We start from the raw sequence: 13347 nt of genomic DNA, 5'->3' as shown, positions 1-13347 counted from the left end.
TGGAGTAAAGGAGTCCAGGATGATGCATTCGAAGGGAGATGCTGCTGTAAACGTCTCCTGTCTACACTTGGGTAACATGAATCGAAGCCAGTGTTACTCATTTCCCCAGTGACAACTAGAAGGCACATACATATTTACATCTTCTTAATAGAACCTGAAGACTGGGATCAGCTGTAGGTCAACAAAGCTAGAAAGCAAAGAAAGCAACAGTTATAGAAATGCCTTTATATTACATCGAGTGCATTACACAGAACATACATACTGTGGTGGTTGCTATGAAGCCCAGCATAAGCAGGACCCCAGCATACAGCTGGATCAAAATTCAGGACATCAAACCGATGCAATAATGGTATAGTGATGAGAGGATTCAAATATTTGGGGGGGACGCCACAACTAATGCTTTTTTTCGTCTGTGTGGTGAGATGTGGTCCTTGAATAGGGCGAGCTGATGGATTCTGCCCATAGTGAAGATCAGATTACTGAACTCTTTGTCAATGGCAGGGACTGAACTTATTTTGTTTCTCAGTTTCCTCGTGTAAAAAAGTTATCATTCTGAACAGTTCTGTGGTTCTCATTAGAGCTGCAACCCCCCCTTTTTTTTTTTTTTTTTTTTTTTTTTTTAGTTACTCATTTATTTGGGGTGGGGAGGGAAGGAAACTAGGAAAGGACATTAAAAGGTCCAACTGTAGTGTGGTAGAAATGATTCCAAACTGAAGTCAAATCCAGGAAATAATTTTGAACAGCAGTCAGGAGAAAGGAAAATGTCAAATATTTTCCTGCTTTTCAAGCAGAGTTACAAAACATCATAGACACCAGCAATAAAAATCAGCAAAACAAGGTTGAATCTTGCATTCTGTAACCTAAAAATATTTATACCATACATGTCTTGCTTAGAATTAATTCTTTTTCTGACTTAAATGGGATTCAAATTTGTATATCCTTTATCTGCATGGAAATGCCCAGTCGCTGAGGACTGTACATTCTAAAATGGGTTTTTCTCAATGTCAAGATAAATAGATGGCTATTGCATAACCAAAAAGCATATTTATTTTACATTGTTTCAGGCAGTACATTTAGAAATATGTTACTTATATGGATGCCTCTATTCTGAGTCTAGAAGAGGAAATATCTGTTCAAAAGTTTAAGGAACAAATATTTATGGATTTTTGTTATTAACTCCCTTTATGAAAGAAGCAGACACATTATAATTTACTTCACTAAAAATACTGAAAAATTTTTAATGCCTTTTTGGAGTTCTTTGAAATACTTGTAAAAGCACCAGCGTTTGTGGGGTTTTTAGTTTGTTTGGTTTGTTGGGTTTTTTTATTAGCTACTATTAACCTATTTTGATTTTCCATTTAGCTCACTTTGAAACAAATGCTTACTTTTTTTTTTTTTAGCCACTTCAATAGAAATAAAACAAACATACAACGTTCATTTCCGCATATTTGTCCACTACAGTCAGAAGAATTTGCCAGTTTGTGATAATAAACATAAATGGGCATGTTATAAGTATATATATTTACACAGAATGTTATCATTTCCCAGTCTGACTTTTCTGAATGCAAACAAGGCATTTTCATATTTTTTATATTTTTACCAACACTTTCATATTTTTACCAATACAACGTTCAGAGGACAACAGTTCTGCCTCTGTTGGGCTGAAATGTTTCAGTTTGTTTTGATATATATTATATCATAAACTGTCATACAAAATACTTTTAAACCAAAACACTTGGAAAATTAAACACAAAAAAAAAAAGTATTTTTGAAGTTGTCAAAAAAAAAAAAAAAAAAGTGCTTCAAGTCTATTAAAATTTAGGGATTAATTCCACTTTTTTTAGTCTTGAGAAGGAAAAAATAACAAAACAGGAATGATTTTAAGAAATACTTAAACTTTGCCTTAACTGCATTGTCTGGCAGAAATGCAGTCTGTCAGCAGAAGTCAGTAGAAATATCTTCCACCTACAGTTGCTCAGAAAACATTTATCAGTAGTATTACTAGGTATGGCAAAAGCAAGACATGGTCTGTATTATCTCCTCTCTGTAGACAAGATCAGATACAGTAAATTCTTATGACATCCTCAGAATCAGCTGCCTGTGATCCAGGCAAAGTTGGATATGGAATGGATTGTGTGACTTTAAACATGGGAGTTAGGAAATTTTCTAGGCTATTCATTTATAACAAGCAGAATGAGCTAGAAAAATGTCCTGGTTATTGCAAACCTGTGAGAAAAGGATATGGTTTGAATATGACTGAATAAAAATGAGGGCACACAAACTCAGTGAAGAGAAGAGATGTTACAGTGCTTAGCAATAATGGTTACAGTCTCATTTTCTGACAAACTGGTATAGAATATAATCACAATGTGAGCTCCATAATTAAAGCAAAATTAAAGCAAAGATAGCAGTGATATTTTTATTGTATATTTCAACTGCTGAATAAGTTCTTTTTTTTTTCTTTTTTTTTTTTTTTTTTGACTCATACAGAAACAATTCATTTTTGCAGGCAGGAACAACCCAGCTAGTGGAACTCTTAATTGCATGCAGCTCTGTGCCAAGAAAAACTCCAATTCACTGAGTCTGTTTTGTTAAGCAGCAATGGTGAAACTCAGAGGTTTGGTTTTGAAGTGTGAATGTTTGGCTACAAAAGAATGCATCCTTCAAAATGCATTCAGAAAATCAGACTCTGTCCCTTGATCTAAATAGGATTTTTATTGGTTCAATTTTTAGCCAAAATATGCTGCTTTTCTGTCTGGCTGAAACAAAACTAAATGTCCAATTTTGATAATGGTGGAATCATAAAAAGACAAAGAATATGCAGACATCTTTTAACCAGAAGTCAGTGAGAACAACTGAAACTCAGCTATCTGCTTGCAGCAGCAGAGAGGTTCTTTGACCATTCTATTCTTTTATTCCAGTGCTTGCCTTTCTAAATATTGAATTTAATCTCCTACTCTGCCATTAGTCTTTATCCTGCCTTCAGAAGACAAGAAAAAAATGGAGCTTGTTCCTTTCAGCAGAAATATTTTTGTAAATTTGAAGACTTCAGTATATTCTACACATTGCATTTCTAGACTATCAACCACAGTTCTTTCACTTGCTTTTCTCTGCCCACCTTATCCAGATGGCTAGTCATACAGCTTTCTATCTTCTACAGTCTTTCAGTCTGGAAATAAAGGGGTTCTTTGCATAAAAACCATCCTCTCTTTAAGCTAACAGCCCCACCCCCTCAAACATTATCAATACTTCTGAAAGGCACAGCCTCCTGCTGGATATCTCAGATGAGGCATTTAACTTAGGAGGGAACGAAGAATGAAGAAGCACAAGCTAAGATAGATTAAATGGCCTGCATGACATTATATGGAAAAGATGTAGCAGAAGTGGAGAAGAGAAGCCTGGGCTTCTAAACATCAAGCTCTCATAACAATGATTCATGTAGAGTTTTCACTGACTGGTTACACATAGCTGAAACTTGATGAAGAGATCTCCAGGTTTTCTAAACTCTAGTGGATTGGAAACATCCTGAAAATACCTAAAATACCTTTTGTTCTGATGTATTCTGGTCTTATTTCACTTTCTGCAATCAGGAATCACCTACAAGTTAAAAAGGACAACACATACAAATGAAGGTTGAGATTGTCAGCTCAGCTGACAGTGAAGATAAATTAATTACTCTGCCAAAAGTTTAACAAACTTTCTGAGCTTTCAAAATATTTTCCCAGCTCGGTTTTGGGTTTTTTTGGTGTGTGGGGGTTTTTTTGGGGTTTTTTTTGGTTCTTTTGTTTGCTTGTTTCTGATATTTCAACCAGTTCTTTTTTTTTTTTCTTTTTTTTTCCTTTTTTTCTTTTTTTTTTGTCTCAGATGGTTTTTCCTTTCTTAAAATCTTTGGGAAAATTCCCGATAAAAGAATAAATCTGTCACATGAATTGACTTACTGCACAGCAAGATCATGTTTTTAAAGATGTCTCTGTTATAGGAAAATTAATTTTACCTGATACTTAACACAGTTCTAGTAAAAGCCTTCCACCCCAGGGAGTGCAATGAGCAACAGTACCTGTGCAGGCACAGTAGGAAGTTTATCAGTCTGTGTTTTGTTTACTTTTCCCAGGGAACATCAAGTTACATCATGGAAAATACAGATGCAAACTTCTCGGAACGGTCCCACCCACAACTGCTTTTTTTCCTCTGTTCCTGTAGCCCAAAGACAGACACCATGGTGCAAAAATAACTGCTTGCACCGATTTTTTATTATTATTATTATTATTATTAAGTAAATCTTCCAAATATAGTGGCCTCTTCTATGACTCAGAGCACAAGGATAAGTTGACACCATGGCTGAATGGTGTGTTCCAAGCACTAAACGGCCTTATATTTTATGTGTGTATATCTGTCTATCTACCTATCTATCTATCTACCGATACATAATCTGAACCTAGGTCCTTGATATGCTTCCCCAGACTTTCAATATCAGATGATCCCATGGGACGAACAGTGTCATAGACTCATAGAATCATTGGTTGGAGAGAACTTCTGGGGGTTATCTAGTTCAGGATTCAAGGCAGGCTCTACTAGTCATCACTAGGTCAGAGCAGATGGGGCTATAAGTAGCCACATCTGGAAAGTTTCCAAGGGTGGAGATCCACAGCATCCCTGGGTGACATATTCCAGTATTGCATCCTTAGTCTGATGAGAATTTTTTTTCCTAATGTCCAGTCTGAACATCCCAAACCACAAGTTTACAACCTGCTGGAAAAAGTTTGGCCTTTTCATCTTTATTACTGCCCATCAAGCAGTTGTGGAGTGCAGTTAGGTCAACCCTTACTCATGTCTTCACCAGAAAATTTGTGAAATGGATATATAAATCATAATTCACTACAAACCAAAACTAAAAAAACCCAAAACCAACCAAACCAAACCAAAAAAAAAAAAACAAACCACAGAAAAAAAAAACCAAATCCTAAAAAAAAAAAAAAAAAAAGGTTAAAACATCTGCCATGGAAAGAATTACAACTATCAGAAAGCTAGATCATTTACAATGATCTTTATGGAGTCATGCTGACCCCTCTTGACCCATTTATATATTCCATCTGAGTAAACTGTCTCTTTTACTCAAAGATGCAATGAGAAACCTCAGGAGATCAAACGTCCTTCAGGACCTTTTCTAGTTGAGCTGGAACCAGCTTAAATACAAACCATGGTAACTTCATAAATATTCTTGGCAGTATACAGCTTTTTCATATAATTTAGCTTGTAATTAAGATTTGGCCAGCCCAGGAGCTGTCACTTAGTGGTTCCAAAGTCCAACTTTGCTGGTTTTTTTTTTTAAGATGAGTGAACATTTGCCTTGAAAAGAGCTGAGGTCCTTCAGGAGTGGGTTTATTGAGGTAATTTCTGTGGTCCATGTGTGTGAAATCAGGTTCTCACTACTACAGGAAACTGACTGGCCTTAAATTCTGAGAAATATTTGAATCATAACTATCACATCGGTAGCCAGTGGCATCTACATTGCCACTGATGTAATCCCACCCACTCCTCAGAGCTGTACCACAGATTAATCAGAACAATTTTTCCACAGCTATTAGCAGTCAGAAGAGATCTATTGTTGTTGGTTAGAGGGAACTTTATCTCCAGAATGTCAACAGCATGTTTTATATAATGATTTTAAAATACGGTCAGTGCCTTTTAGCTCTATGTTAATCCTTATAAAATTAATAAAGTATGTTTCCACTGCTGTTAAATTAGCAGTACAGTTTGCCTAATAAAATATGTTTTGCTGTCTTGGTTTTATGGGCAAAGTAATAAACTACAGTTTTCAAAAGCAGCTTGATACAGTACAAGAAAAACCTATACAAGTTTCTACTTCAGTTCTAGTTGAAAATAATACGGCACATATTATTTTAGATTAAAGACCATATGTTAGACAATAGACATTTTGAAAAACACTGCACTTTTCATAATTGTTTTCAGGTGTTATTTTCATATTCTGCCCTACAAGTGGAAGATATTCACTTGCTAATTATGTCTGGGAAGAAGGAATATAGATATACATAATATGACAAAAAATATAGAGAGCTGTTAATACGGTATTTATTAAATTATCGATAAATTCTTATATGCCCTCTTCTCCCCATTCCTGAAACAGAACAGGAGATTTCCTCTTGCTTATGATTTCTGTTGCATTTTTCCACCTGTACCGCTAATTTTGCCATACAAAATGTTCTGAGACAACAGGAGAAGAAAAGGGGGGGTGGGGCGGAGGGGGAGGGGGAGGGGGAGGGAAGCAGTAACTGTCTTCTGGTTTTTCACATAAAATAAAAATAAATCCATTGGCCAGAAAAGACAGATTTATTTACAAAACTAAGATCTCCTTATAAAAGGAATCACAAAGAATAAATCTGTGTCTACTTGAGAGATTAACTATTCCTAAGAAAGTGAATAGAAAAAGTAAATAATTCAAAGGATATGGTGGCTTAATCTTGACAGAGTATAATCCTGATCTTGATTGAGACTAAATAGATCAATAGTTCTAAATCTCTCACAGCTAGGTTCCAGGTTAGTCTTCTAAAGTGTATTTAAGCATATGAAAAAAACATTTTAATTTCTGGTGTTTTAAACACAAGCAGCTTTCCAATGCTGAATCAAAAAATACAAGGGTGGACCTAGCTTTAGGCATCTGGAAGTTGAGATTCGCTAAATTCAGAGTCATATGTCTTTTCCTGGTCAATGGAGAGAAACAGCCCTTCATGAAGGATTTTATCAACTTAAAAGATGCATGCTTATGGTACATAATATGAATCATGTGATCAAGCTCATCACCCTCAACTGCCTACTCAAGGTACTTAGACAACTAACTTAGTTCAGCTTGGAGAGGCTTAACTTGGAGATGCTTAAGTTTAGGCAAAAAATATATACCCCCTTGAAGGCTTCTAAAACAGGCGTATTCTAAAATCCCTTTGCAGTCTTCTAGGGGATTTAAACATATTTCTGTGGAATTCATTATTGATTCAATTGCAGTTAATCAACTCCTTAAGCTACATTTTCTTTTTGCTTGTTTGCTTGGGTTTTTTAGGTAACTATATTTCAGACAATTAATTTGAACATTTTGATCTTTCTCCAAAGTTTCTTTGAAAAATTGGATTATCATCTCAAAATTAGTGCAGAAACCTTACAAGACCCTGAGAAGAGAAGTTTATCTTAGCTTGTAAGAGTTTGTATTTTATTGATATTTTTTTCCCCTAGAATTATACGACACATGAGATCATCTGTCAAAATTAAAAGGTGTGTGGTAAAGAGGAATTAGTTTAGAAAGATATCTTTCAGTTCAGGCTGAAAATGGACAGCATAAGGACAACCTATGTGATCTGTTCTGACTGCTCATTCACCTCCATCCCTTTTTCTTCAATCAGAATTTTGCGCAAATGAGAAATGAAATTTGCCATGAATTGGTTTGGTGATTTAAGATGCTTACCTTAAAATGGGAGCCTGGTTGCAGACAGGATTTTCCCAGGTTTCACAGCTTAGAAACAACTTTTTGCATGGTGATAAAATCAAAAGTGTTCCCTGACCACCAGAATCTAGAGTAACTTCTAACGATTTCAAATTTCTACAGCTTAAATAGCAGAGACTTGTACTTCAGAAAAACTGTTAGCCTTTTATACTGGACTTCTCTGAAATATGGAAAATACGAGGACACAATGTTTTAGAAAATAAGATTTTGAGCTTAGTTTAAAAATATACTGTATATATGATTTAATCATTAGAATATTAGATAGAACAGAATCAAGATTTTCTACACGTCTTACAGGTCTTTAATGTGGGCTAGGTGTTGAACTGGATTTATGTGACTCCGGGCAGCACAGAAGCAAACATCTAATGTCATGGTACCAGTCAGTGAAGGAAAAGATGAGTCTTTAGGCTAATACAAGAGATTAGGGGACCTATGTTTTTTGTTCAAGCATGACAGTGTTGTCTGAAACTAATAGTATTTAAAGACATTTTATCCAGGTTAACAATACAATTCTAAATTCCATTTTTTGGTCATATGAGACTTAAATCTCTTTGCAAAACTGAGAACAAGACAATTACAGTAATGCTAATAAGGCTTATGAATACAGTTTCTTCAGGTATAGGATCCATGGAGTGCTGAGATGTATACAAAGCAGCTGTCTGTACTAGAAGTTCTGTAAGAATAACAAATCACAGCTTTGCAAACAGCTTTTCAGTGGTGCTTAATCTGATACTAAATGACACCCAAACTGAACCAATATGAACATCAACCAACAGCATTTCCATTCAAAAATATCCCTGTTTTAGTCAAGCTTGCAAAATACTACATGCAAGACAACACATGATGAAAATACTCAATTAAAATTAGGAAATAAGGTTGTTACACCACCAGTTTCTACCTGAATCATGTTTTGAATTACATATATTTTGTCAGTAAAACAGAGGTAAAAGATTAGGTCTTTTTCTGCAGATGGAGGTCAGTTTTCAGAAGGAATATTCAAAGGCAGGCAGGACAACCCCTCAACCCAGATCCAGAGGAGGGAAGAAAATGTATGGCTTTTGACAAGACCTGTATCAGTTTCCAGAAGGACCTTGCAAGTGTCTTATACTGCTTCTTTCCTTTGTGTATTTTGTTTTCAATTTTGTAGAGATATCTTATCATGACCCTTGCTGGAGTAAACTGGGCTTACTATTCTTACTAAATCTTTTAAGTAATAAAAAGTGATCACAGATTTATCTGGAAAACATGGAGAACTCCTTTTCTTGAGGATCAGTGAAGTGTGAAACTCTATAAAACTGTGTTTTGAGATACTTGTGTCCTTTTGTATGTGTGACGAAAGTGTTATTTGGAATGAAGCAGGAACTGAGAAGACAATTAAGACCTGATAATAGTTACATATATTATAACCACTAACAGGACATTTAAGGATCTATATTGCTGGTTTTGTTTCCGTGTAGAAAAGTTAAGCTGAGATTTGTTTTATGTTGTCTCTTTGAAACTTAGATCCATCAAGATTTTCATTGATTTCATTTTCTTTGCACTTTACCACCATTAGCTGTATTGATAGAACAGCTGTGTATAGCTCCAAATAACTCCTGCAATAAAGCAAAAGAAGAAATACATTTTGCTCCATCTGAAGGTTCTCTCTCCCGTTATGTTTCTCAAAAGGTAAATCCAGCTTCTATAAGGTGATCTTGGTGTCTATTCCAAATATCAGGCGGGGAATGAGCAGCGGCTGGAATAAAAGAAGAGGTGGCTTAGTGAGAGAGATAATACACTGCTTCATTCCTGAATAAAACAGATCAAACAGGAGAAGATTCATTCTTGCTTGTGAATACAGGCACTGGACTCATTTCATTTAAGTTAAGGATTATAGTTTCCAAATTTCTTCAGGGTTTGCCTGCACCTGAATGTAAGGTGGGAACTGGAGGCACAGCAGGGAGGCTGGTGGGCACGATGCAGGTGTAGCAATCACATTTCCCAGCTTCACAAGAGCAGCTCAGGTCTGGAAGCACCGGTATAGTCATAACACAGATAGGACCTGGATCCAGGTTAATGAAGACTGTGTGGATTTACTGGTTCGAGGCTCACTAAATCATAATATCCACATTGTGTTGTATTTTATTGTGTGGACATGTACTACACAAACTCCACCTGATATACAGGCAGTCAGCTGAGGTGTCATGATTTCCATAATGAAGACACAAGAAAAGTAGCTCAGATGCTTTCCTGGAAAATGCTTTGTCTTATCAGCAAGGCATAGGTTGCAATATATGTAAACCCAGTCCTTGGGAAAGCAATCCATTTCTTGGGATGTTGTAGGATGTGGTTATTAGTGGGGGAAGGTTCTTGGCTCTAAATCTCATGTCAAGTTCTCCTGGGTAGGTTAGATGTTTATGAGGACACCCTTTTTATGTATTTGGTGATAGTAAAATCCTGAGTACATAACTCTAAGGCATAAGCAGCAGAATGCTGGGAATGTAATAATGGATTTCACACTGAAGCAATGCCTGAACACCTTTAAGAAACACACTTAAATGACTTCAGAAATGTGTAACTTGCTTTCCATGAAATATGTACTCCTAACTCATAGACACACATCTGTAGGTGCTAAAACGTGTGAATTGAGTTTCTGTGAACTCCTGAGAATAGTGTATCTTTTGCTCAAATTAATGATAGTTCTTGGCCAGCCTTTGGTAAATAAGCCATTTAGGATCCTAAGCATGGGTTTAGAAGACTACTTTTAAGCGTCCATTAAAACAAACAAAACCCCAGAACTATTAGTCAAAATTCTTTAGGATTCTAATTGTTGCCTGTGTCTTTCTGAACTCCCACATACCTCCAAATTTCACAAAATAACACAAATTCAGAACAAATTTTAGCATGTCTGACATTTTGTACAGACCATACATTGCTAGCTTACTATTCATATGCTCTTTCCTTTTTTTAATGATAAGGGTTCAGTTGTTAAATTAATAAAAAATATTTCACCACATGACTTAAAACAATGCTACATAATGTGAAGAGCAGATTGTTGCAATGAATTTTTCATATGAAAAGCCTAAATGGAAAAAAAAAAACCAAACAACCGACAAAGCAGCATCCAATTACTCATTCTAATAATTATAAGATTGACTTGGATGCATGATTGATTTGTGACTTGTCCACACGCACAAAATCTTTAAATCATAATGCAAACAACCAGGTACTCAGATTCTATATGACTGTATAGATTAAATGCAGAGATGAACAAAGAGAATATGGAAAAAAAAAAGTTATGTGTCAAATACTTCAACAAACTCTGTTGCTCTCTGTGTGTCATTTATGGATAACGACAATCTGAATCACTTTTTCCTCTCAAAATATTCTGGTCGGTGTGATTATGCAATTTGTGAAGAAACATCTAGAAAAGAGCAAAAACAGGTATGTTTCAGCTACACTGCCAAACGCATTATATTTTCTTTTCCTCAAGGAAATGCAATAATATAGGTATCACACTTAGCACGAAACTGATCATGCTAATGAGATGATGTCATGTTTGTTATAAGATCATTATTCCAAGGACTATGTTAATTCATGCAATAAGCCTCCTGTGAACAGTGTGTGGTGGCCGCCCTCTTGGTTGGTACAGCAGCGATTTAACCAGGGACAGCCAAAGCTAAACACCTGATTTGTTACTTTGAGACCTGGAGTTATACTGCTGGGGATATAACAAGAAAAGTTTTATGTAGGTCACCAGAGACTGGGGTCTGTAACTAGAATTGGATGAACACTTGGTTTATCCATCTAGTAAGGACTTCTAATATTTTGAAAGAGAAATTTACATCAAGCAATCAAGCACCAAGAAAACTTAAAACCTAAAAAAGTAAAAGAAAAAAAAAAGTGAAAAAAAAAAATCAAGTCAACTGAAACAGCTTTTCTGACAGATTTTTTTTAAAATAACTTTTTTGCCTCTTTTTACATTTAACAAACGATAAATGCATACTTACTCCTAAACAAATGAATATGCTTAAGGAATATGTTTAAATGAAAATACTGTAGGCTTCATCTTAGAAAATATGGTGAAATATGTTTTTCTTGCAATTTCAGTTCCATTTACTCCAGCATGCCCTGGGAAAAAGTCTCAAGAAAGCAAGAAACTGATTTCTTCTGAAAAGAATCATAAATTGTAATTAAAGAAAACAATTCTTTAAATATAACCTGACTTGCTCTATCTGTAAAACACACTCTTCAGTGAATTACTCATCTAACAATAATTTGGTGCTGAAAAATTAATTAGATATTTTCTGAATCTCAGTTTGAGTAGAGCAATCATGCAGGTAATCAATATTTGTTTCTTCTCTCTAATCAATCTGTGCCCTGAGTACTTTGGTAGATATTATAGACAGGAAACTCTTCCCCTTAAAATCTTAACAGGAGGACAAAAGAATTATGATGAGAAACTACATATGGTTGCAGGATATTTTGCTCAGATATGATTCCTACTTTAGCAATTAAAAAAAAAAAGCAGGATGCTTGCATGCCCATCAGTGTTTGGGATACAATAGAACTACTATATATCCAAATCAAAGTGAATAAGGATTAAACAGGACCTTAGTCTTTATATTCAGCTATTAAAATGCCAAGCTTATAGAACATACAGTATGATTTGCTATTACTACTGAATAGTAATTTCTTCCAACACTTAAACAGTGCATTTCTCCCTAGCTATTGGAGCAGAATTTTATTAAAAAGGGGAAGGAAAAAAAAGCCAAATACCTTCTTCACCTCCCCATGTCCTCATTAGTGGTTAATGGGATTCATTCCATTGTGCCAATGTGTTAACTATGCACCTTTCTTTCACAGTTTCCTGTGCTATTTTGTATTTTCAGGTTGAGGTGGATAGCAAAACCATTCAGTTTCAGAGGCAAAGAGAATGTACTGTCTTGGATAATCTCAGTGTTTTGACAGGCTGGCCCTTTGGGCTTAGGAGTGGAGGACATTAGCAGGGGAAAAAGACAAAACCAAAACCAAAACCAAACAAAACCCACCCCACCAATAACTTGAAGTGATATTGTGCGGTGCCACCACCTCAGCCCCTCACTTTGGCATAGATTGTGCCATTGAAAAAGAGTGCTGAGCCAGGCTTGGCACAGCTGATCTGCTGTCCCAGAGGCAAACCTGCCTCTTCTTCCTCTCTACACAGGGCTGTTATCCTGCTGATCACCTGCAATTTTTCCATGCACCACCAGCCTGAAAACAGGAACAAGCACCTTCATAACACTGCTGAATAAGTTGGCATGTGAAAGCAGATATAAAATTTTATATACTTAACTTTGTGCTTAGTTACCTAATGCTGCAACTAACTGAAATGCCAAATTTAAGAGTATAATTATCCTTAGCCAGTGAAGAGAGAAAAATTCTTCCAGGAGGTTATCATCCTGCAAACCATCAGCACAGGTTATAGGATGCACTGGAAAACCCTTGGAAGTTCCTATCATTCTTAAAGCTAAAGGGAGTCACTACAACTAGTCAAGCTTAAATTTCTAACTCTGAGGGAACTATTTAGCTGAGATTAAGTTAATGCCTTGAATTCTACATTAACAAGAAAATCATATAAAGCTCTACAAACTGGAGGTTTGTATTATGATATTAATAAAATACTACAAAAAAACAATTAACAGGGTAACTGACTGCAAAAGATCATGACCCCTGGTAAACACACAACTATCACAGGACATGGGTGGAAAGGCAGAGAATTTCATGTTCCATAGTATGGGAGCAAAAGCAGCTTACTTTGCTATTAGGAGACAATTAGCCATGCCTAGAGATTATCAGTAGGAAGCAAAATAAAATTA

Source organism: Falco rusticolus, chromosome W (genome assembly GCF_015220075.1).
Source record: "Falco rusticolus isolate bFalRus1 chromosome W, bFalRus1.pri, whole genome shotgun sequence".
In the NCBI taxonomy this organism is placed as follows: Eukaryota; Metazoa; Chordata; class Aves; order Falconiformes; family Falconidae; genus Falco; species Falco rusticolus.
The sequence above is the reverse complement of the archived record's forward strand: the minus strand, read 5'-3'. Positions refer to the sequence as shown.